This window comes from Ceratotherium simum, chromosome 10 (assembly GCF_057802395.1).
Source record: "Ceratotherium simum simum isolate JZ-2026a chromosome 10, ASM5780239v1, whole genome shotgun sequence".
Lineage (NCBI taxonomy): Eukaryota > Metazoa > Chordata > Mammalia > Perissodactyla > Rhinocerotidae > Ceratotherium > Ceratotherium simum.
Window position 1 is genome coordinate 8,473,954 of NC_141909.1, and position 27,551 is coordinate 8,501,504.

A 27,551-nucleotide genomic window follows, 5' to 3' on the forward strand; every position below is an offset into this window, starting at 1 on the left:
CTTTTTCCAATATGTGCATAGCCAAGGGTAGTTCTGATCCGTGCTGCCCAGTCTTTCATTCTTACTCCTAAAGGCAAGCATTCCAGACTTAAGTACATTCATATCAGCCCTTTGTATTATTGAGTTAAAGTTATTTGTAGACTTTAAACATAACAGATGTTTCTTACATCTGTATAAACTGCCAGCCTTTGAAAAATCATGAAGCGTGCATTTGGCATTTTTTTTTTCTTTGTGAGGAAGATCAGCCCTGTGCTAACATCTGTCAGTCCTCCTCTTTTTTTTTTTTTTCCCCTGAGGAAGACTGGCCCTGGGCTAACATCTGTGCCCATCTTCCTCCACTTTATATGGGATGCCACCACAGCATGGCTTGCCAAGCAGTGCATCGTGCACGCCTGGGATCCAAACCAGTGAACCCCGGGCCGCAGCAGTGGAGCGCGCGCACTTAACCGCTTGCACCACCGGGCCGGCCCCTGGATTTGGCGTTTTTAAGACCTTCTCCCTTCAACTATTTGTTCTCTCCAACACGTGCTTTGAAATAAACACTGTTCCCAACACCAGACGACACAATGCCCTCCCCCCACTGTCCCAAATTTGCCCTGGCCTTCTTCACCTGACTCATACTTCATACCTTCCTTATTCCCACATTGTTTTTTGTTTACCATATTAAAATTCATCTGAGCTATTTTCCTCTCCCTTAGGACCCTTCCATCTGCTTATCAAATAATTATTATGTAAAGAAGTAATAAGATAAAGCGCCAGGGTCCTCCTAATGCAGGAGTTTCACTTCATTTTCCTCTGATCACACTTGCTCCCACTTCTCAAAGATACAGATGTTGCTTCTTGAAACCAAGTTCTATAGTTTCCCTCCTTATGTAGTGAGGCCAAAAGAACAACTCCCACATGCCCAGCACAGAAGGCATCAGTATGCGAGTATCTCTATCAATGAAAATAGTAGCAAAAATAATATGAAAAATAAGTGTCAATTATATGCTGTTCTAAATACTTCAGATGTAACTGTTGGTGGACCCATTTAGGAAATGAGAAAACAGAGGCTGCCGGTAATTAAGTAAGTAACACTCAGTCTTCAAGCTCATTGAAACAACTTCCTATCGTGGCGTTACTTGTGCTATTACCCCACAGCAGTGCTGCTTATCGGCTGAACTCTGTATCAGACCCAGAGCCTGGCCTCACCCTCGCAGGGGACTCACCCAGTTTGGTCTGCCTCCCCAGTGGGGACTGCTTTCATCTGGCACTGAGTGCTGTGCTCTTCCTAAAAGACAACGATGGCCTTGTGTCCTGTCCCCAATCAGAACAGATGGCATGCTCTCTGGTAAGACTGATGAGAGATCACCGCCAGCCCTGGGAATCTGAGGCCACTGTGCCTTTTCCTAGATGGTCTAATATGAGCTATTCTACTTCTTTTTATTGTATCAGCTCAATTTTCTTCTCAATTCGCATGTTTTTCTTTCATCAGTTTTTAAAATTGACTCCATATCTGTTTCTTTCTCCAGCTGTTACCAGCCCCACTCAGAAGGATTCCCCTCCCCTGAGTCAAGCTAATGGATTTCTGCTGTCTCATGCATCATCATGGCAAAGAACCACATTTACAACTAGTGTGCACAGCATGTCTTCTCCCGAACACAAAAACACAGTCTTGTAAACTGGAACTATTTATCCTAGACTGAGTTCATGTGGTTATCCTAAGCAGAAAAGAAATGTGTCTTTTAATAGGAACTCTTTGAAAATAATTTGTTTACCTAAATGAGTAATTTGCAAGCTGGTGACATAGGTGTGATGACATATCTGGGGGTAAATAAGGCAAGGATCCACCTGAAGGCAGGACTTCCACTAGAGCACAACTCCAGGTCATTGAAAAATCATCAGATTTCCTAATGTTCCATTAGGAATTACATTAGGAATGTAATGTTGAATACACACTGTATAAAAGTAATTCAACATTTTCAAGGTGATTCCTCTAGTATGAGTTATATAGATCATAAAAATAGTACATTTTAAGTATTTTTAAAATAACAGCACAGATTTAATTTAAAATACAATTTTATAAATAAAAATTAACACAAAATGAAACACAAATGTTCAGTTGAAGGAATATACACATCCCCATACATGGATGGATAGTGTCTAGACACTACATATAGATTGTTGTCCTCATTGGATAAAAACTGTAATTAATACTAATACTATTAGTATTATTTATATAATAATGTATGTGTTTATATATGTATCCTGTGTATTTATTTTATATGCACACACATTTCAAGGCCATTCATATGCCCTATATTATTTGCCAGTGCTTTGTAAATAGAGAAGTAATAAAAATTACCTAGTGCCTGTTTCAAAAGTTATTTAGCCTGCTAGTCTATTTTATTTTAGGAACTGGTGAAGAGAGACATTCAATACACTTTCCCAGCTCCTGCTTTCTCTCAGGTATAGCTCTCAGTTGGATTGTAAACATTTTACTTAAAATAATTCTCTTAAATCAACATGACAAAGCTGTTTCCATTGCTCCACAAAGCCCCATCCCTCTTTTTATTTCTTTTGGTTGTTGTTTACTTTGTGTTTTTGATCGCGGAAGACTTCTTTGTTTTTTGTGGCTTTTTTTTTTCTTTTTTCTACTAGATCTGCCTGGTTGCCTTTCCCTCAGGTGTGTCTTCAAGAACCTTTTCTAAATGCTCAGGCAAACAAGAGGAAAAATGTCAGCTTCCACGGTTGGCAAGACAACCAGGCCCAGAGGATAGGAAGTAGCTTTCGCAGCAGGCAGCGGGCGGCCAAGAGCAGGAGTCAGGCAAGGGAGCACTGGTCCATTTTCAACAGCTGCACAGTACTGAAACAGCCCGCCTTTCCTAATACTTTATTTTCCGATTTTCCGTATTTCCTAAAACTTTATACTCAGTTGCTCCACCTGGGCTGCCACTGCAGTAAATAGTTGGCCCTCCTTATCCGCGGATGCTCCAGATTTAACCCACTGCGGCTGGAGCCGCAGTAGGTTGAATCCGAGGCTGCGAAATCCGCGGATAAGGAGGGCGACTGTATTCATTGCACAATGCCATTTTACATGAAGGACTGGAGCATCCGCGGATTTGGGTATCCATGGGGGTTCTTGGAACAAATCCCCCGCAGTTATCGAGAGACGACTGTGTTTCTCTGAAGTTACAACCCAGCCGAGTCGGAGAAATCAATAGAGCAGAGACAGGAAAGCGCATGTAAAAGTATGCTACTTTGTACAACCAAATTATTTATAGATTGTGATTTATCTAGCACTCACCATGATTTGCTCTATCTAGAAGTCAGGAAATTTGCCTCAAAAACATATCAAAACGAGTTTGACTATCAGTGAGTATTGTGATACTGTCTGGTTAAGAAAATCATGAAACAATTTCAAAGTTATTCAGGGCACTGGCGAAAAAAAACGTCATTGCAAAATAGTACGTCCATTGCACACTAAGAAAAGGCCCTATAATTACTCCTACATGTACCTTTTCTTTAACTTTCAAGAATAATGATTATTAAAAGTAGCATTGGGGATTTGGAGAATTAGTGCAGTTCTTCACATAACAGGGATAGGGTGTGGAGAGTACTTTGATTTTTCTATCATTTCTAGTATACATTTTTAAAACCCTGAACAAATAAGTGCAACTAGCTTTTGGGATGGGCTGAACTCACTAGATTATAAACAACTTTATTTTCTACCACCATTCCCTTGAAATATGTTTTGTCAGATTTCCGTTTCCTGATCCCTAGGAGCACCCTGGAAAAATCCAACAGTTTTCTGGTCATTTTAATTCCAGTCTGATCTCAATTAAAATTTCAATCTGTCATCCATCGAACATCTCTGTCCTATGCGTTCTCTGTCTGTGCCACCACTCCGGAGCTGGACAAGCAATGAGGAACAGGGGCGACCATGGTCTAGTCTTTCTTTTTCTTTCTCACTCATCTCTCTTCCACCTGTCCTCTCTTTCAAGGATGGGGCAGTAGGAAAGGGCATTAGAAGGAAGAGGGAAAGATCTACTTCTGTACCTTGGGGGAGCCCCTACCCAAGAAGGTAACTCCTTTGGGTTGGGTTTTTGTCAAGATAACTAGAGCAAAGTTACCTTCTGCAGAGGCTATTTGTCCCAAAGAAAAATCTAAAATTCTTTGTCCCCTGAAACACTGGGAGCACATGTTGCTCTCACTGTTAGCTTTCTTCTTGTCATGACTTTGTGGTTCATCCAGCCAGCATCCTGTTTTTGGCTTCTTCAGGCTTGGAACAGGCATCTAACTCCATTGGCATGTATTACAAGCTCCTGGGACATATCCCAATTTTCAAAGAATTTCCTAATATTTGACTACTTCTAATTTGGGACATAGCTGATAACTCAACAAGCATCCAGTCAGGGAGTCAAATATCAATCTTCTCTAATGCAGAAGACCCCCAACCTTTTGTGTTCTTTGAAACTGCCTCACTTGGGTGGGGTGGGAGAATTGTGCACCATTTCTCTCTCATGGAGATGGGCTGGGAAATAATGTTGCACTTTCATTTTTGTAAAGTAAGGTTTTTGCTACTCATTTAGCAAAGAAACCTGTTTACTAAGGATATCTGTATCTACTTTTCTTTGTATGTAGGATTTGATAATCACTGGACCAATTTATTCACTTAAAAAATCTCAACTGTCTTTAAAAAGCAGGGGTAAGCCTCACACACTGTTCTCAACTTTCAGTCTTTAGCTGATTTTGAGTATCCTGATATACAGATTATTTCTCCAATTATTCATTTCACTCAATATACATATATTCTCAAATTTGAGTAGGTTAGCCTGGCAAATGAGTCTTGTATCATGCCCCAAGAAAAAGGCAGACCTAATTTTTCAGCAACTTCCAGAAAATACCTTATTATTTCTTACATGTTGACTCAGTGATGGTCATCAGATGGACTCTGAGATGAGCATGTTTTCCATCATGCCACCTCTTTAGGCTCACGTCTTACCTGGCATATCTTGCAGGGCTCTTCTGTGTTCCTGGATTTTGATCGTTCTAGAGTACCTCCTTGATGTATATCTTTTTTAATGAAACCTGAGACCTCTGAACTATGGCTAAGATTCCTATTAGTTCAAGGCTAACCTTTAGCACAGGAAACCCAGAAGTTGGAACATTCTAGACCCTCACTTGTGGATCCAAAATATCCCCAAACTCATTGAGCACAGGAGTTTTAAGTGTGTTAACTCCTTCTGGAAATCCATATCATTATTATGATGGCAGTAATCTCCCATTCCTTATGGAATTATAATTAATACTAATGGATTATAGTTAATACCCTGAGAGTCAATATAGTGTAGTCCTTAGGAGACAAACTATGAGGTTGACCACACCTAGGATCATATCTTGGCTCCACCTCTGCAAGCTGGGTGACCTTGACAAGTTATTCAACTTCTTAGTGCCCTAATTCCTCAGCTGGAAAGCCAGTATAATAATCATATCTACAACATAGGTTTGTAATAAAGACTAAATGTGTGACTATGTGTAAAACATTTATAACAATGAATGGCACATAGTAAGCATTAGAGTCATTGTTTTTTATTAATACTCTTATAAATCACATTCAAATTTGTATTTGATCCTCTTAAGAGCATTGTAAAGTAAGTCAGATATATTTATTTTCTCTCCTAGAAAATGGAAAATTAAGGGGCTGGCCTGGTGGCCCAGCAGTTAAGTACGTGCGCTCTGCTGCAGCGGCCCAGGGTTCGCAGGTTCTGATCCCGGGCGTGCACCAACGCACCGCTTGTCGAGCCATGCTGTGGCAGCGTCCCATACAAAGTAGAGGAAGATGGGCACGGATGTTAGCCCAGGGCCAATCTTCCTCAGCAAAAAGAGGAGGACTGGCAGTGGCTGTTAGCTCAGGGCTGATCTTCCTCACAAAAATAAAAAATGGAAAATTAAATTTTTTAAGACTTTGTTTTTTAGAGTAGTTTAAGGTTTATAGCAAAATTGAGGGGAAATTGCAGAGATTTCCCATATATACCCTGCCCCCACATATGTATAACCTTCCCCGTTCTCAACATCCCCTACCAGAATGGTACACTTATTACAAGTGATGAACCTACATTGACACATCATAATCACCAAAAATACATAGTTTGCATGAGGGTTCACTCTTGGTGCTGTATATTCTATGAGTTTGTACAAATGTATAATGACACGTGTCCATCATTATAGTATCATACAAAGTATATTCACTGGCCTAAAATCCTCTCTACTCCACCTATTTATCCCCCACCCCCACCCAAACCCGGGCAACCAATAATCCTTTTTTAATGACTCCATAGTTTTGTTTTTTCCAGAATGTCGTACAGTTGGAATCATATAGTATGTAGCCTGTTGAGATTGGCTTCTTTCCCTTAGTAATATGGATTTAAGGTTCCTCCATGTCTTCTCATGGCTTGACAACTCATTTCTTTTTAGTGCTGAATAATATTCCACGGTCAGGATGTACCACAGTTTATCTATCCATTCACCTACTGAAGTATACCTTGGTTGCTTCCAAATTTTGGCAATTATGAGTAAAGCTGCTATAAACATTCATATGCAGGTTTAGCGTAGACATAAGTTTTCCTGTCAGAGACATAAGTTGAAAAGGAGCACAACTGATGGACTGTAGGGTAGCGGTATGTTTAGTTTTGTAAGAAACTGCCAAACTGTCTTCCAAAGTAGCTCTACCATTTTGCCTATGCACCAGCAAAGAATAAGAGTCCCAGAGCCCAACATTGTAATGCACAACTAGGCAGTACCTTGGCAGCTGCCGGAAAATGAAAATTGGTTTCTCCCAAGGAGAGGAATTGAATGGCTTAGAAATTGGGATATCATGGAAACCTCACAGTATTTACACTTTGATATCTTCTAATAACATTATGTGAAGGCCATTTATATTTTTAAATAAATGAAATGAGTAATAATGCCCAAGCCATAGAGCTGTTGGTATAATTCTTAGCATTAATACATTGTTAGCACATTGTATATTCCCATGCACTAAGATTTACCAAACAGCTCATGTCCACTTTATTTTTATCTATTTTCTCATTGTGGACCATGTACAAATCTCCTATAAAATATAAGAATTGCTAAATACAATATAGTACATTGACAGTGTGGAATTCTATTGGCAGAGATTTTATGATTCTTATAAAAATTAATTAGCAACATGGACAAAAATTTTGACCTCCAGATGAAATGCCAGATAACAATCTTAAGAATAATACAGAAATAATGTAAAATGTTCTAAGGGAATATGAAAGTGATAAATTTTGTTTCAAGGATGTGCAATTGTATGTATTTTTGTATATATGTACTTCTATCTTACGTATGTATATATTATATATTTTTCTCTCTACCTTATTTCAAAGGTTGAAGTTAGAATAATAGCTGGATCTATGTTTTTCTTATGAACAATAGCAAAGGATTCTCTATCAATGTCATACCAAAATCAATGATTGGTTTTAAATTCTGGAATATGTCTCATCCAGAAGATTGTTAGTAATTAATCACAATTGGCAGAGGTAGAAAATAGAGTGTGGATTCACGGAAACTGTGCAAACAAATTGTAGACTGCATGGGGGCTAGAAGAATCCTGGTTTGAAGGACCTAAAGCTTGGTGCTGCAAGAATATATGGTAAGAAATCAGGCAACCTCATTGATCTGGAAGGACTCCTTATTGATATTATTGTTCATCATTTCAAACCAACCTTTAGCTTCGTGTAGCTGCCTCTGGGGGTCTCCTGGTGATCTATACAAATGTCCTGTTGAAGCTCGGCTGAGACACTACCAAAGCTTTAATTATGCTATTAAAGTTCACTTCATTTTATTTTTCACTAAGGAAAAATATCGTTAACAATCGGGATTCTGAAACTAGAGCTAAAAAGTCATTATGAGGGATATATTTTTCTTCCTCTTTAAGAGATAGTGTGTCCAGAGCAAGGTTTGGCTTTGGGCCATGGTCACACCAGTGGAGAGTAGAGAGAGCTCTCTAGGAGCCAACATGTCGCATTTGGTGCATTTAAACAGAAGGCCTGGCTTCAGCTTTCTGCTCAAGTAAGTTTGCAGACACTCTCAGAGGTATACTGTTGGAAAGGTCATGGGCTAGGGCTGCAACTTGTGAAAAAACTCTCAAGCTAAATTAATTATATTTCTGGAAATGATGGAAGAAAAGAAAAAAGTCAAGAAACTGTAGGATCTGGAGAAGTAGTTTACTCTTGAATTATTGCTTAGAAATTCTTAGGTGGTACTAGAGCACTAAAGAAGGAAATATCACTGATAACTAACTCTTAATGAGGACCTACTGAAGTGTACCTATGACCTGATACCAAATTAGGGCTGCAAAGAATACAGAAGATCTATATGGCATGATCTCTACTTCAAGGAATTTTTAACCGTTTAACATAATTAGACTTTGGGCATGAGCTGTGTCTTTTCCTATGGTTCTAGCAGGCAATCTGGAGCTGGGACAGTCATCTAGGCTAAAGCTACACATTTTTACAGTCATTGCTCTTTCCGAATTTTAGGGAGAAACCTAGGCAAGAAATAGGTCACTCTTCAAGAACTGTGAAGGTCTAGGGTCTTATCCCACATGCAAGCTAACAAGTTTGCCTGCTACTGTTTCATAGGTGTTAGGGAACCTGCGTATGAGAAGAACAGCAGTAGCCAGAGCTTCATGTCTATTTCTGTCAGCTCATCACGGCACTCAAATCCCACAGGGTGACAAAAACGGTCCATGGTGGACACTTGCTCATGCAGTAAGTTGCATTGCAGAAAAGGAATACCGAGCTTGAGGAATCGACTGCTTTCTATAGAAAGAGAAGTCAGTTTGCTCTTTGTTTCAGGAGAGATTTCACCTCATCCCTTAGAGTCACTCATTGAAAACACAACCCAAAGAAATGTCCTGGGGAAAGAGTGGTCATAGCCTTACACTCTTGACATACCTAGTGAGAATGCACAGTGCAATCCATAGCAGATGGATCATCTCTCCCAACAGTTGCTCAGGGAGAAGTTACAGAGGAAATAGTAGATGGCTAGGAGTAAATCTTAGGAAAACACCAACATTTAAAAATAGTTGGAAGAAAATAGAAAGGAGTAATGAGAGGAACAGAAGAAAATTGTATAACAAGAGATAAGGATGAAAAGACTATTCAGGAGGGAGCAGTGACATATGGGTCAGATATGTCAGTAGTCTTCCCTTACAAATATATGACATGGAATTGTTTGGACCAGTGGTTCGCAAACTTTTTTGTCTCAGTATCCCTTTATTCTGTTAAAAAGCTTTGAGTATCTGAGAGCTTTTGTTTATGTGGGCTGTATCCATTGATAGTTACAATATAAAAAATTGAGTGTAAGAAAAATTTTAAATAATTATTAAATCTTTTAAAAGAACAATTACTTGTTTTTATGAAAAACTTACTGTATTTTCTAAAACTAAAAAATTAATAAGAACATTGTTTTACATTTTTTCATGTCTTTTAATGTCTGTCAAGACAAGACAGCTTGATTCTAATACCTGCTTCTGTGTGCTTTGTTTTCCATAAGTTGTTTAGGTTAAAGTGTATGGTCACAAACCAGCCCCACAGAGATATGTAGTTGAAAAAGATGCAATGGTATAAATAGCCTTTTTTCAGATAATTGAGGATACTCTTCTTTAATACTTTACCAAAATTTGACAAGTGGTAATTTTTAACTATAAATTGAAATGCTGAATCAGAAACATGTTTTTTTTGCACTGTTACATTCAAATTCATTGGTCTATCTTGCACTCTGAATGAATCTTTTAACCATAAATGGTTATGTAGCATGATGCACAGATCATTTGGAAAGTATTGTTTTATTGAATTGTGCCAATCTTTCAAATGTTGACATATTTCATTATGCGATATTAACTATCACATTAGTTAAGTTCATCACCAATCCCATCAGAAAAGTATTTAAGAATTAGATAGTGTCAGTCTCACAGTGGTGGATACAAGTTTTCCAAATTTCTAATTTTTATTTGAAAGCTCGAATTTTATCATTGGCAACAAATACTACTAGATGTTTTTCTTAAAGTGGCAGGTTCAATTTCTTTGTTCACTGTCAAGAAAATGACTATGAGATATTCAGCTCTGAATAAACAGTTTTTTTGTCAGTCTTTCTTTCAAGTAAAAAAATGGTGTTTCACGAAGAAAAAGCAGCCAGTTTAGCTTGCAACTCAGACAATTCCATGAGCCATGGAACAATCATCATTCTCTGTTATGCAGCAGTAAGGCTTCATGAGAGCTTCCATTTCATCACACAGGATACTAAAACAGCATGATTGGAGAGTTATGATTTAATAAAAGTAATAATTTTTATGCCTCATCTCATAAATATATTTTTTGTTTTGTTTTCCTTACAAGTTCCTGGCTGTGAAGAATGCAATGGCTACTAGTAGTTTGGTGTCATTCTCTCGATTCATGCTAAGAAACCAGCGGTTTTACCAAAATTGCTTTCGCAATGTTAGTGCATGTGTCAACACCATAAGAAAGACAATAACATCTTAGTACAATTATGAAAATAGTTTGACTATTACAATGAATGTATCTGGGACTGTAGGAGTCTGAAAACTATATTTTGAGAACTGCTATTCTAGAAAATGAAGTGAAGTCTGGGGTCTCTTCCTTCCTTCAATTACTAATCTAGTCTTTTTTTTGTTTTTTTATTTATTTTAACTTCTTTGTTCGCATCATCTCTGACTCTGTGTGTGTGTGTGCGCTTGTGGGAGCTCTGTAAGTGACTATTCACAGTTTAATTAAAAACTGGAGAAATAGCTCATGTTCTTATTGCAGAATATTTTCAGAAATTCTTTGTTTTTTTAAATAGTTATTTTTTTACTTTATAAATAGAGTAGCTTTTTATTATTTTTATTAAGATTTTATTTTTTAGAGCAGTTTTGGGTTCACAGCAAAACTGAGGTGAAGGCATAGAGATTTCTCCAACACTTGCACACATACTCCCCCTACCACCATTCTCAACAACCCCCACCAGAATGGTATACTTGTTACAATTGATGAACCTATATTGACACAGCAAAATCACCCAAAGTCCATAGTTTATATAAAGGATCTATTTTGAGGCTCTGAAAGCTGTAACTCCCTTTATTTACCTGTCTGTCTCTCCAATCTTGGGGACAGCTGTTTGTCCTGTGTTCCCCCCTTTTTTATGGAGTCCAGAAGAGTTGTTGACTTTTCGGTCTGTTCAGCTTTTTGTTTGTTATTAGTACAGAGTAGTGATTTTCAAGCTCCTTACATGCAGAACCAGAAACTGGAAGTCTTAATAGAGTATTTTGAGTATATTATCTCTTGTGCATTAGAGAAAAACCTCTCAGTTTCTGGCTAGACTAAAAAGCAGTCTCCAAGTCTATATCTATAACTATCTTTTCCTTGTTTAACAATCTAGTTAACAAAATAATCATAGAAATTTCACCCATGCACATCGTCTAATCTTGTATACACCAGTATTTTAGAGAGGGGCACAAGGATCCATCAACAAGGCCAGGATAAATCTCAATTTTTTATTAGGAGGACTTGACAGGGAATTGACATTCATTTTTTTATTATAAACTCATCCAATTGGCAAGGCATACATTATATCTATTAGTTGGATTTACACGTAACATCTTCACATAGTTAGAAAATGTCATGACATATTGTAACACAACACATAGAAGTTGCATCAAATTAGAACATAAAAGGATGATGTAAGGCAAAAAGCAGACCTTACTAAATATTTCTGGTTTCCCTGGAATCTAGCATAACCTGAATATTTATACAAAGTAGAGATCATCTTAAGGAATTAAAAAATGTAAAAGGCTATTAGGAATTTTGCCTGTTTCTTGGAATTAGATTAATGTATTTGAGAATGACTAACTCATAATAAATATTATTTGCACTTATATTAGGAAGCTTATTCATCACCAAATACAACTGGAAGTATAATGGTCAATATAGTTTATGGTCTTTCTGCAAATGCAGCAAGATAGTCTTTTGAAACATTGTTCAACTGATTTTTTTTCTCTTTCTTAATTCCATTTTACCCTGAGGTTCCTCCACCATTAAAATAACACTGAGTTATTGCTCTGGGAAGGGAGAACACAAAGAACAGAATATGAACAAATAGTCACATAATTGGCTTTGACTTCCAAAACAGATTTTTAAAATCCAAAGCTAGGGCATGTCTTGAATGGACTGTTGATTTATATAAATGTGGACTTACAGGAACCAAAAGTAATTTGAATATTCCAAGGATTCAAAGAATAGACATTCACCACACAGAGAAATGTAAATAATGAATATTAAAGTAGGAAAAATAGTATGTGGATACATTAGTCATTTTACCAAAAAGATGGAAAAAGGTCTCAATAAATAAACAGGGAGAAGAAAGTTAGAGAAGTTACTAGTCTTTAGAGGTTGATGGTACATGAAAAGGAGCCCAACAGTCCCATCCCTAGGCTCTCTCCAGTGGGAAAGGGCTAGACCCATATAAATCTAAGGGAAATCTGAGAGTAGAGGAGAAGCCTTCTATCTTCTCCATGTGTAGCCCATGAATGTTCAAGCCTTGTAGAGAAGCTCCACATTATGGTGCCAAACCAGGAAAACAGATATAGGCTATGGGCTTGAAGGCAGCTTCTGAAAATTCTGATAATCTTGGCCTGGTGCAGATAAAGAATCAAGTCCCCCAAAAGGTGGGTGTGGCAGATGGTATTTTCCAATGATGACTGCAACAGTCAATCTCATTCCACATGCTGTTTTTACTCTGTGACTTTGACAGTCCTACCCTCAAGAAGTAGGGTTTGTGTCTCTTCTTGAATCTGGTGGGCTTACAAACAGTAGAAGTGACATTATGTGATTCCAATGCTACGTAATAAAAGGCAAACAACTTCTGCCTGTTTCTCTTAGATGTTTTTTCTTGGAACCCAGCCAGCAGGGCTGTGAGGAAGCCCATGCAGCCAAGAGAAGCTGCATGTAGGTGTTGGCCCAACAGGCCCAGTTGAGGTTGCAACCAACAGCCAGCATCAATGTTCAGACATGTGAGTAAAAGAAAAGCCTTCAGATGATTCAAGTCTCCAGACTTCATGTATTGCAGATGAAGCCCAAAATAGCTCAGAGTAGAAACAAGCTGTCCCCACTGGGCCTTTTCTGAATTCCTTCTCCTCAGAATCCAAGAATAAAATCGCTGTTGTTTTATGTCACTAAATTTGGAGTGGTTTGTCATGAAGAACAGACAACTAGAACAGTACGGTGGGGAAAAGAAGGGGTAGAAATGAGACAGCCCCTGGAGGAGAAGAATCTGCTCTGAGGAGAAGTAAGCAAAGCTTCTAAGGCCTTGACCCAATGCCTGGAAGCCATGGCAGGACACTTGGGCATCAGTACCATAGCCAGGAGCCCCAATACCTGGCTAATTGAGTTACATCTTAATAGGTACTGGCAGAGAGAGAAGATGACAATGGAACAGAAACCTTTTCCTTAATGCCATGACAATGCTGTAGTTTCCTAAGTACTTAAGCTATAGAAGAATGGAAGGAAAATATGAAATGGGAAGAATTATGAATTGACCAAGTTTCACCCTAAAATATCCACAGTTAAGTCATGTATCTGAGCTGGGATGATTTAGGTTTCCTTTGCCACTTTTGCATTATTTTAAATTTGGTCAAAGAGAAATAAAGTACCATTTTACTTATCTTAAATTGTAATTTTTTGTAAAAGGTCTAAAATGCCAGCTAAATGTGTTTTTGATATGCTTGTAGAAATGCACACTGCTTTGAGCAGATGATATATATTACCACATGCACCTCTACCAATTTTCAAATTTTAACTGGAAAATAGTTTAAGTTGGCAAATTGAAACCAAACCTTCACGTCTTCAATGGAACCAATTTGAATAGAAACTAACAGCTCTTTCTGCTTCCACTTTTAATTTTAGTTTAGTTTAATTTAATTGTAGCAAAACACAAATAACACAAAATTTATCATCTTAACTGATTTCAAAAGTATGATTCGTTAGTTTTTGCTTCCACTTTTAATGATTCATTCTGTACTTTAGACCTCTCTAGAGATCTAGTATAAACTTTTAAAGAGGGGTCTTAAGAAAAGAACATTTATTATTGTTCATAAATGACATGTTCAAGTTTCTGCTAGTGATAATTGGACCACACCCATCTAATCAGACTCAGTAGAACACTGAGAGCTGTGGAGAAGTTTGTAGGAGAAACGGCCTTGATTGGGATGCATCTGTGGCCCCAACCCAAAGTGGAGTTAATGGGCCTGAAAGGTAGTTGAATCCATAGACATATGTTCTAAGAAGATCAATATATCTGACAGAATCAGATATTAAAATATCGTCAGTGGCACTGCCTTGACTAAAATTTATAAATTGTCAATATGGTGTAATAAAAAATGTTAATTTTATGATAAATCTCATTTGCAGCCAAATTGTAATTATTTGACACCAGCTTAATTCATTAAATACTCATGGAATTCATACGTTCAATTTTAAGATAAAAAATGGGGAGTGTCAGTTATTTATTTTATTTGAATCCTGCAATTTCAGACAAAGCTCCCATGCAATCCCAAAAGATGTTGCATCCATGTGCTCCCTTGTTCCTCTCTCTAACTGTTAGCTCCTGAACTTTGATTCTTTCCGCCACCAAAGCCTCATCTACATTTCCTTCCTGAGATTTTGGCTTCAGTTCTATGGCACCAGTGTTTCTCAAACTGGAGTGGTGCTACCAATGGAAAAAAACTGAGTGGGAGATTTAAGACATTATAGTGCACAAAATCATTAGCTATATGGAACCCTAAAGAACTTGGACCTTGAAAGTATAGACATTCTGAAAAGATGTACTGTGTATTTATTACCTTGTAGACAATAATAATGCCAGCCTTGGTGGGCTAATGTTAAGACTTGGGACTCTGACCACTGTGACCTGGGTTCATTTCCTGGTCAGTCAGGGAACCACACCACCCACTTGTCTTTTTTCATACTGTGGCAGCTGTATGTTGCTGTGATGCTGAAAGCTACACCACCAGTATTTCAAATACCAGCGGTGTCAATCATGGAGGACAAGTTTCAGCAGAGCTTACAGACTAGGAAAAAGGACCTGGCCACCCATTTCCAAAACAATTGGCCATGAAAACCATATGAATAGCAGCAGAGCATTGTCTTGATATAGTGCAGGAAGGTGAGAGGACGGTGCAGGAAGACCAGGCAGAGTTCTGCTCTGCTGTGCACAGGGTTGCTAGCAGTTGGAATCAACTTGACAGCACTAGCAAGAAAGACAATACTACGGAAGTTGTGTTCAGTTGCTTCTCATAAAAATTAAAGCAAAAACTCAATATTAGACGTTCACGATGTTAGGACATACCTTCTTTATTTTGTGATGGATGAATTATTAATGGTTGCTTGAGTTCAGTTCTCAAAGAGAAAAGAAAGAGGAAGAGATAGCAATTCATATTTCAGTTTCCTGTTCAACTTTGAAAGGAGAATTTGGGCAAGCTAAGGGCATTGATCACACTTTAGGTTCATTCCTATCAAGTCCAGAGAGAGAGAGAAGCATGTGTGGAGCATTCATAATATTTCCTTTCAATAATATTTTGAGCCATGGATCCCTTTGGCAATGTGGTAAAGCTCATAGATCTCTAACATTTTTAAACATATTAAATAATATACATAGGATTACAAAGGAAAACAACTGATTGAAATGTAGTTAGAATATTAACAACTAATAACCTCCATAATTTGAAAGCAGTGGTGAGTATGTACAATGTTTTTTGATATCTTCAATAACTTTTACATAATATGAAGTTTCTGATTTCTATTGGTGATAAAGTCTCCTAGAATTGCTTGAACTATTATGGTTTGTTGCCTACATTTAACATCAAAGAAAATGTTAAATTTCAATTAAAGGGCAATAAAAATAAAGATGCATTTTTTTTCATCCAAGTTAATGAACTCCCAAAGTCTATCCACAAATCCTTTAGGATTCAGTGGAGCCCAGTTTAAGAACCCCTGAGGCAAGATTAGGTTGCAGCTTTAGTCTAACATGGAACGAATTGCTTCATGCTTCTTACTAATGTCAAGAAGAGTCATTTATCGTAAAATTCTAGCTAAAGTCCAAAAACAAACCAAAACAACAAAAAAGCAAACAAATCCCACCTATATTCATCAACAATAAGCTAGCAACCATAGCCTGACCTAGTCTAAAGAGAATGAAGGCCATATGCATAAGACTTCAAAAAGGATTTTGGAAAATTTGTAATTTTAAGCTTAGGGTAATTCTATATTTGATTAGGGTTTTAAAAACAACTGAAGAAAATTTGTAGACGTGTCAGGTGAGCCACATACCATCTGTGTTTAATCATATGTTCTTTTTCCCCTGGTCCTTCAAATGAAATTTCTTCTTTGGTTAATTTTCTGTGTAAGTTTAGCTATGCCAATCACATAGGAAAGGGCAAGTCTTTTAAACACTCAGCTTCTTGGTTTTCTCTTGTGTAAAATAAGTGGCTTAAGCTAAATGATCCTTTAGGTGAACTGTAGTGGAAAGAGAACTGGTTTTGAAGTTAAACATTAGTTAAAATTCTTACTACAATGCTATTAAATAAAATATGATTTAAGAAAGTTGAGACCTAGTTCATTATAGAGTTGTTATGAGGCTCAAATAAGATAACATAATATTTCTGTAAAGGACACAGTAAGCACTAAATAGTGTGACTTCATACCCAGATTCTCATATGCTTGAAGTAGAAATGCCTGCTCCATGTGTATGAAATCCCAACTGTTACTTTCAAATAAGTGCTCATTATTGAAAGTACTATGAACATCTTGCTACAAAATCTTTGCATATTTTAGAGAAGTAAAACTACCAACATTTCTCTAAACTGCTTACATCAGAAATGCTGAAGTGTAGAATATAAAGGTTGTGGAAGAGACATGGGTAGAAGATTCTGGAAGGAAGCAGAACTTGAAAGACTTTTTATGACATATTAAGATGCATGGATGATAAATACTTTGAAATGTGAAGCAGAGAACTAGATTCTCTGGTTAGATATGGTTAGATTCTTAGTCTCGGGGAGGACTTTCCAACATTTTTGTAGGCCAGGGGCACACAGAAAACAATAAGGTGTGTTCAGGGTGCTGGTGTAAAGAGACCAGGCTCCTTGTGGTGGGCACCAGCTCACAGGGAGGACAGGCTACTCCCATGGCCCACATCCCTGCCCCCAGTCCTGTCCAGCGGTAACCCTCACCTTAGCTCACCTGTAAGCCATCTGTACCCCCCCCCCCCCCCGCGCCCCGAGCAAAAGGGACTTTGCAGATGTGATTAAATGAGAGGTAGATCCCGACGTGGGGAGATTATCCTGGATTATCCAAGAGAACCCAATGTAATCATACTGGTACTCATAAGAGGGTGGCCAAAAGGTGAGAGTCATAGAAGAAGCAGAGGATGAGAAAGAGAAAGAGAGAGAGAGAGAGACTTGAAGATGCTATGCTACTGCCTTTGAAGATGGAGGAGGGGCCAAGAGAAAAGGAATACAGGTGGCCTACAGAAGCCAGAAAAGGCAAGGAAATGAATTCTTCCCTAGAATCTCCAGAAGGAACACAACTTTGCTGACACCTTGATTTTAGAATTTCTATCTACAGACTATAAGAGAATAAATATGTATTGATTTAATCCAGTAAATTTGTCATAATTTTTACAGTAGCGATACGAAACTAATACACTATGTGTCTACGTAGAACTACAATGTTTACACTTTTCTGCCTCTGCTTAACTTATGAACCACAGTACTGAACCAAACAGAAATACGTCAGTTCCAACACAGAACTCCAATCCCTCATCTTCAAGAAGAGTCATGGGAAGATAGTTGAGGACTTGTATTGTTTCCAATACTTTATTAATCATTTACATTAAAATGTTACAAAGTATCAGGAGTTTCTTAAAAATCACTAAATAGCTCATGTTTAAAACTCTTCCCACACAATTAGGTTCTTTGCTTTTAATAAAATGCACCATTCATCACATTTGCTTTGGAATATCAATGATTTGTTAATAGTTGGTATCTGATCTTTTCTGGTTAAGATTATACCTAGATTTTTAAAAGGATAGATATTTAAAGAGAGATAGTTTGGCAATATGCATGATTGTGTGTGTGTGTGTGTGTGTAAAAGACATCACACAGTCTATGTCAAGTCCCTTGGCTTTATCACTTTCTAATTCTGGGAACTTGAAAACTACCTACCCACTCTGTACCTTAGTTTTCTTAAAATTAGATACACTAATACTACTTCATAAGATTTGTAGAAATAACCAATAAATAAAATGTATGTAAAATGCTGAGCACAGTACTTAACACATAGTAATCACTCTGAAAACATTAGCTACTAGTATTATTATTATTATCCTCACTATTATTCCCGCTAAACTAAATAAATCTCTAAGAAACCTAAAAGCTCTTCCATTACTACAAGGATTGTTGAAACACCACAATGGCCATTAGTGTCCAACAACCCTACTGTATCTCATGGATGGCCTACATGCCTTCCCTGACTGGCCATTTATATTCCTGTTGATTACATTATTGCCACATACTCCCACTAGAGCAAATTGTTCTTCTTCCATTTCAATGGTTCAGTTTCAATAATGTAGGATCATTAGAAATATTTCTCCAGAAAAGTGAGTTGTTAGCATACTTTTGGCATTTACATTCCCGTGACTAAATTCCGATCACATCTGGGCTTCTTAGTTGGATAGTCAGAATCTTAAACCAACAAATGGATGAGACCCTTTAAATCTGGTTGTATGCATTGACCTATATATTCAATCTAAAAAGAAATTCACTTTTCTGAAACAAGCATTAATCATGTCATAACTGTGTTGGATATTTTCCCCCTTAAAAACAGAAATCTCAATATCATGCTAACTTTGTGATTTCTGAATTGTGGTGGTAAATATCCAGTAACCAGGGTACTAGACACCAATTGCTAGAATAAGAATATGAGTGCTCCTTAAGAAGCCTTTTCCAATTTCTGTCAGAAACGGCAATTGACAGCTTCTTGAACTAGCATTCTAAATTTGTTAAGTATTGACATAGAACCAACAAGATATCACCTGATAATTACAACGTATGCTGAAAAAATATATATAGCTAAATTATTTAGAAGCCAAATGTAATCCACCCAAGAACTTGCTGTCTTTGAAGCCTTTGAACACACTGCAGATCACTATAACCTCTCATTTTCCCAAATTCACGTTAATTAAATATATCCCCTCATTTGAATATTAATTATTTTGCCATCTAATGACACTTTTTAATTTACTTTTCTTTTTCAAATTTTTACATCTTGCCTCCCAACTATAGTATACAGTTAAAATGGCTCATTCATTTTTAAAAACATTCTGAACATACTAGGTATTAGCTCCCCAGACATTTATTTTTATCAGATTGCTTTAGTGTATTAATGAGCCTATGTGGACAGGCTTAATTTTAATATGTTCTAGTTAATTTCCTACACAGTATAGGGCAGAATACAACTCATTCATTCCATCAGAGGCAGAAGGAAAGACAAGATATATCATAGTGAAACTAATATCTATTCCTCAATAATTATAACCTGAAGCTTTGATTTTATTGTCAATCAGATATTAGCATCATTTTCAAATAGGTACAGAATATTTGGTTGGCTTAATTCTTTCACTAATTCAATAAACATTTACAGAAGATCTCAAAAGTTTTGGACTATTCACTCATTAACAATATAAATAACTATTCTATTTCTCATAGTTTATAGAAGGAAAAATGGAAAAGTGATTTTAACATGGACGCACTTCTTTTTAGTGACTTGTTATTGCATCCGCACAGAATCAGTCCTAAGAAGGGCATTGAGAAACAATTCAATTGTTTTCCTATCTTTGACATAACTTGTAAAGCTTTTACTCTAAATATTTGCATTTGTAACAAGGGGAAAAAAATAAACACAGGGATTTTTATACTATACTATTGAGACTCTGGGCTGCTACATGTACACCTGGGGAAGAACTTTCAGAGGCAAGGAAAGCACTGAAGAGGGGGAAGAAATGAAAAGTGAAGAGCCACCCCTTGGCATTGTATGGGTTTGAGGCAGAGCTGACTCATGCTGGAAAGGGTGTGAATAAAGTTGCATGCTGTCCAGGTGCCACCTGTCTTTTCTGATCATTCTTGGTACCAGAGGGTTGGACTGCAATTGTCAATTGTTCCCTTTAGTAACACTGAAAAAAGTTCTTCCAATCAGGACTATTTTTTAAAAAAAAAATAACAAAGGCTGGGGGCCTGCCTGGTGGCGCAGCAGTTAAGTGCATGCATTCTGCTTCGTTGGCCCAGGGTTCTCGGGTTCAGATCCCAGGCGCACACCAATGCACCATTTGTCAAGCCATGCTGTGGTGGCGTCCCATACAAAGTAGAGGAAGATGGGCAGGGATGTTAGCCCATCCTGCTCAAAAAAGAGCAGGATTGGCATCAGATGTTAGCACAGGGCTGATCTTCCTCACAAAAAAATAAATAAATAAATAACAAAAGCTTTCCTTGGGAATGACTAAAACATGATATTAGAACCACATGCAGTTCATTAAATGATTAACTGAATCAGAAATATTCATACATCAAAATATAAGCAACATATAAAGTAATTCTGATTAATCTTCAGTCCTTCTCACGGGAAATTGATGCAATTCTTAGCATATCATGACCAGCTGGTGTCCAATTCTCTCCTCACCAGAACCTGCTTTGGTTTATTTTCTGATACTCTCTTGCATGTACATTGTCCACGTCCCAAATTGTTAGCTTTGAAAAGATTGATATCAATACAAATTGCAGAGGATTCTTGATTTATACCGTCTGCTAATGTTCAAAGTTCAAAAAAGATGAACATAGGGGCCGCTTGTTGACGTAGTGGTTAAGTGCGCGTGCTCCGCTTTGGCAGCCCAGGGTTCGTGGGTTCTGATCCCCGGCGTGTACCGACACACCGCTTGTCAAGCCATGTTGTGGCGGTGTTCCTTATAAAGTAGAGGAAGATGGGCATGGAGGTTAGCCCAGGGCCAATATTCCTCAGCAAAAAGAGGAGGATTGGCATCGGATGTTAGCTCAGGGCTGATCTTCCTCACAAAAAAAAAAAAAAAAAAAGATGAGCATATTTATTAGTAATTTATATAATGCTACTTAAGGCTGTTACTACTAGATACCGTACTGATCTGTGCAATACAATAACATAGCAGCATACAGTCTCCTTTGCTAGGCTTCCTGTGGGATTCATGGCATGACTGACAGTTTCTTCAACTGAGAAATGTGCCGCCATCTCTGTTCCCTGAGTTTTGTCTCCTCATTTGAAATTTGATTTGTGCTGGGGCAGTAAGAGAGATTTTATAGTTCATTTGAGTTTTGGGTCTGAAGGAAACTATTGCCAGGTTGGTACATCCTGATCATGTCCCCCTGCAGACTCTTCCTCTCTGTCCTACTCTCTGGATTCCAGCAGCAAATGTCTCTCCTAGCTAATGCAGTTGAAGAATCTAGGAGTTTTCTCTTTAACTGCTTCATTCGCGATCCTTTCTGGTATTTAACACGAAGAATGTACAATTATGTCTTAAATGATATGGTGATGAATGTGTATATCAGTCATTTAAAAAAGAAATTCGTTAATTAAATACATTATTTCAAGTAGATAAAACATGAAACTTTATTACTATGCAAAAATATATAGTGTTTCTCTTTTCCTCAAAAGAAAACTGCTCTTAGATATATAAACATAGAGATAGATAGATAGATAGGTAAATAGGTGTAAATATCTCCTTTTATTTTTCCCTTAAACCTAGTTGATTATTTTGATTTGTGAACAAAATAAAAAAATTTCTATCAAGTATACATGAATACGACAGGCTCTTTTTCAGTAAAAAACGGCATTTTTCTCTTATTGCTACTTGAACAGAAACTGAACAATAGATTCTACTAAGGCTAATTGACATAAATTCTATGATCTCATTAATTCAATTTCCATTTAGTAGCATGGTGCTAAGCCTTGTGTTATGCCAATCATTCATTATCTTAGGAAAGCTTGCTCTATTATATGAGATATAGGATTTGTTCAAAATAGAATGATAGATATTATTTGGAAGATAATATGTAACATATTATCCACTAGGATTAGCAAAATATTTTTTTGGAGACACTGATCTTTAGTGCTGTAAGTATAAATTTCAGGATAATAGCAAACTTAATAAAAACCTTCAAATATTTTGTAGTTAAATAATTAGAATTAAAAGAGATTAATTTGCTTTCTGCTTTTGTAAAATTTCATTCAAGAGCATAATGCAGGATGTAGTCTTCCTCTAAGAACTGCATTTTTGTATTACTATTCCCTTTAGAGAGTTCACTAACTCTAGATAAATGCTGTATATTTTATAAACTGCCTTTTATGTCTAAAAAAATGTCTATTTTCTGAACAGACTGAAAAAGCTACTTCCTCTTCTAATGTATCAAGCTTAAGTCTGGAGGACAATAGTGACTAGGTCAAAAGGGGCTTAAAACAGCAAGATACTTCAATTAATAAGATAAGATAAATATTTGAGGAGATTTAAAGGTTCATTTCTCATAAAGATTTAGATAACCATCATATGTTATATAATGACTTCATTTTCATAACCATCATCTGAAATTCCCTTCAAATTAAATATATATATTATATGTAGATATATTTTATTTGACATATCCTCCCAATGAAACAATTACTTTGGTGAATTTAATGGCCTCCCTCCTAACTGATAGAGCTATACAATGTTCTCCATTCTGCTATTAAAATATTCTAATTAAATCAGTCACCCTGGTCCCATCTGTTATATACTGATCTCACGCAGAGAAGCTGCTGGAATCTCTCCAGGGCAATGAATGTACTTAGTTCCTTTCATGGCTCATTGGATGTCACACGCAGAAGGACCTTGTTCTTGGTTTGAAATTATAACGAAGGCTCTGGGTATACAATAAAACCACAGTGAATGTTATGGAGATTAAATCAGCTTTTTTTTTTACATACTCTCAGAATGCTTGCAGAGTAAAAACAATTGTGGTGCATGTCACTGTTTAGTCATTTACTCCTCATCAGGGTCTAGGAGAGGGGCATGAGGAGAATGCCTGAACATTCTCCCCAGTTCTAAGCGTGAAGTGATGGTCCCAGGAACCTAGGTCTGTAAGAACATCAATGAACTGGTGAGTCCACTATTCGCAGCTGCACCTGACCAGGAAACGGAAGTTAGCACCAAAGCTCAATTCACAAGTGCAGAAGATCTATGTTCTCTCAAAGAACATGGCACCTCCTGTTAAAGTTTTCCAACAAATTTGCTGGTTTTTAAATTTTAATATCTTGAAAATTAACAATGGTTTGATGGGGGGTGCTAATCCACAGAACTTCACCTGTATAATCTTTTTGTTAAAAGATGATAGTAACAATGGTCTTGATACATTAATTAGGAGAATTTGACTGACAAAATAGAGGTTTCCATAACTGATATTTGAGAAAACTGCATTTTTCTCTGCTTTTGCCACTGTTATTTTTCAGCTCTAAATATTAGATTCATGGAATTCCTGATGTCTTTTACAAAGAAAAAAATCTGATTTTTTATGACCATGTTTTAATAATTAGTTGGGTTAGTCTAGCTGATACTGCTTTTCCCTGAAATGCACACTACACACTATTTATTATGTGGATGCTCCATTATAGAGGCAGCAATTCTGCTTATATCTCAGATTCTTTTGGCATTAAGAAGGTCATAAAGAGTGAAAGAATAAACACATACTCTATTTATTCAAATAGCTAAACATATAACTTATCCACATGTACATATACAAATGGGCATATACTTTTTTCTCCCTTACTCTATTCGATTTTTAGTATCTCAAATATTAAACGTTTTCAAATATTTATTTTTACCAAAGCTATTCATGCATATAAAGAATCAACTAGTTATACCAGATTTAAAAAGAAAATTCGGTCCCTTTCAGAGGCAAGCATTTAGCTCTTGTATCTGATTCATTGAGCATTCACCTTTTTATATGAATTACATGTCTGTAAATATCTATTAGCCTTCTGCAATGGCTCTTCTCTATGTGACTCTTTTTTCTCTCTTTGCCTCCCCCTGCACATGTACACCATCCTCATCTACCTTGTCTCCTGATAAGGTCAAATCCCACTCTGGGTCTGATCAATACTCGGTGTTGGTGTTGGCATTACTCTGCATCCTACCCAAAGCTCATTTCAAATCTACTTGGTCCATTCAGTTTCCCACGACCCTGAGACTACCATTTCAAATCTCTCTCTTCAAACCTGTAACATCTTCTCCTCAAACCTCACTCACAGCTGATCTTGCTTCCTATTTTCCTGAGAAAACTGATGTAAGCAAGAGAGATAACTTCCACAAGCTCTCAGATATGACACATCCACCCCACATCCGCCCTGCCTCCACCCTACCTCCTGTAAAGATGACGAGCCATCTGTGCTCCTAACACACGCCTGCCTTTCCTCCGGCCAACGGATCCACTCCCTCTGGCCCACACGAGGCATGTGCTGCAGGACTTCTCCTTTTCCTGCATTTCTACTGGACCATTATTATTATCAAACACTCTTGCTACCATTTTTTAAATTTTTCTTAATACATTTAACGTTAGTTCCCACATTTCTCTGCAATTCTCTGCTTCTCTTCCTCCTTCCTCTGGCCCCCCATTAAGGCAAGTCTCCACAAAGTATTGTCTGCACAGACTTGCTTCCTTCAGTTGAACTCTTCCCATTTTCTGCTGAACACTTCTCAGTCATGATTGCATTCTCACCAGGCTTGCAAGCCATTAACAAACAAGAAGACTAATTCCCATTCTCCATCTGACTTGAATATCAACATTTCACGTAATCTCGCCCTGAAACATTTTCTTCATGTGGATTCCAGGAAACACTTGCTGTACTAGTCCTTTTTCTCAGGCATCTTTACTGATCTCGCCTTATCCCTCTGACCCCTAAATGCTGGTAAACCCCAGGGCTGTCTTCTATCCACACTCAGACCCCTCATAAAATTACCTGATGGTATGGCTTCAGATTGCTATCTCCAACCTGAATCCTCCCTCTGAAGGGAGGGATGTTACATTCAACTGCTCAGTCAACATTTCTACTCGGATTGACACTTCAAGCTTACCATGTTTAAAACCACTCACCCCCCTCAAAAAAAAAAAAAAAGAGAGAAAGCAAAGAAGGGAGGGAGGGAGGTAGAGAGGAAGGGAAGGAGGGAGTTAGAGAGGGAGGGAAGAAAACAAAAGAAAAACTACCTCTGCTTCTCCTAATAGTAAAGATTTTGCTTGGCTTTGTTTTGGACTGTTGCCTTTCAATCCCACAGCAAATCCTAGAAGTTCTACCTCCAAATTAGATTCACGCACAGGATCCCACCACTCTTCCCACCTCTACTGCTACCGCCCTAGCCAAAGCCCCCATTTCCCCTCATCTGTATTATCACAAAGGGTACAAACTGATAGACCCTCTCTGCCTTTCCCTCTCTTCAGTCTGTTCTCAACGCAGCAAACAGATGGATGAAGTTAAAATGACAGATCACATCATTTCTCTACTCAAAACATTCCAATGGTTTCAGATCTCACTTTAGCAAAAGCCAGCATTGTCACTGCTGCCCACGAATTCCTGAAAGATTTGACTGTTTTCTCTCTGTGCTCATCTCCTAACACATCTTCCTTGCACACACCACTCAGGGAGCACTGGCTGATGGTTCCCAGGAATAGGAGGCACTTCAGTCAGTATGCAGGGCACTTGGGGATCCACTGTCAATTTAGATACACACCCTTTCATTCTAGAAAGTTTCCTTGAATTACTGAATTGATGCTCTCTTCTCTGCTCTGTCTCTTACTGTTCATAGAATTCACGGTACTTCAACTGTGGATCTCCTGGAATGATTTTTATTTTAATCTTTTTTCATATCTTCCATCTTTGTCTTTCTGCTCTACTTACTGGAGAATTTTTTCAACTTTATCTGCCAAAATTTCTACTGAGTTTTATTTCTGCTCTCTTGACTTTAGTTTCCCAAAGATCTTGTGTGTGTGTGTTTGTGTGTGTGTGCGTGCTTTATGGATCGCTCTTTTTTCCCTGGCGTATTTTTCTTACTTCATGTTAGCAATATATATTTTTACCTCTCCGAGGATATTGATGGTAGTGCTTTAGTATTTATGAAGTTTTCTTTTCCCTGGAGATTCCTTATTTCCTCCAATTTCTTCCCCCCACCCCCCTTTGGTTTGTTTTTCCTTTTGCCTCAAATCTTTTCTTTGAGAAACTTCTGGTTGACTTCCTTCTCTGCTCACGGTAAGGTGGCAAACTAAAAAGCTATTTAGAGGTTCCCAGTGCATGTCCTCTAAGATCTTCTCCAAGTGGCACCTCAACTGGGCCATTTAGTGCCAAAGGAACCATGTCAGTATCTTGAAGATTCTTCTCTTGGAGCCATCAGTTTCTTGCTAAAAAATTCCTCTGATGTCCTGTATGGGGGATAAGTGTCTGGGAGTTCAGTGGGAGAAGAGATTTAGGACAATAAACTGCCTTCACAACTTGAGTTTTATTCCTCCCGTTTCAACCTCATTCTACATAATCATCATTCTCCACATTACTTGTAGAGAGACCAGTCACTACTCTCGGGAATTCGAAAGCCTGTTGACAATGGTTCATTTTAGATCATTTTGAGTCTAAGTGCTCCCTCCCCCGCCCATACAGAATTTTGTCTTCATGGGTCTGTTAAGTCAGTAACTTTTCACTACGTTTTACATCTTCCAAAATGGTGGTGTTCTTTTCTCCTCTACCATTTTTTTCCTAATAATTTCGATTTCTTTCTTTTAAAATATCTCTTCACTGTACCTTTAGAGCAGTTTCAAAAGGGAGCAAAAAGAGATGTCCTATTCATCTTCTGTTCCAAATGCACCTATATATTGAAGGAACATGTTATCAGATTCAGTACCAAACTGTATCATTAACAAGTTCGTGCTCAGGACCCCAGAGATGTGGGCGTGAGCGCTCCCGGCAAGGTGCCCGGAGCAAGGGGGCGCCGCCCAGGGGTGCAGGGCGGAGACGCCAGGGAGGGGGCGCGCCGGGTGGGAGCGCGCGGGCCGGGTGCGCAGGCCCGGGCTGCTGGGGAGGGGGCGTGCGGGGAGGGGAGGCTGCGGAGACGGTACGCGAGGCGAGGGGAGGCTGGGGGCAAGAGCGCGCGGGGCAAGGGCGCGCGGGGCGGGAGCGCGTTGGATGGAGACGCAGGTGGGGGGTGCCCTGCAGCCGCCCATGAGTGACGTGGCAGCCCGAGCCACCTTCGGGCTGCTTTGAGGAGCGGTGATGGGCGGGCGGTGTCGCCCCCGGAGGGCCAAGCCCGGGCCGCTACGCGGTCAGCTTCCGGGAGCGGGTCAGCTGAGTGCCTCCGGCCTCCCACAGAAGCCCGTCTCCTCCACCCGCTTTCCACCAAAGGTG

General features: G+C 38.2%; 1 long non-coding RNA gene across 1 annotated transcript in view; it reads right to left on the reverse strand.

Annotated features, from left to right (window-relative positions):
• The window catches only part of LOC147916052 (uncharacterized), a 91,613-nt gene that overhangs the window by 34,420 nt on the left and 29,642 nt on the right, over window positions 1–27,551 (reverse strand). The gene's annotated exons all lie outside the window — the stretch shown is intronic.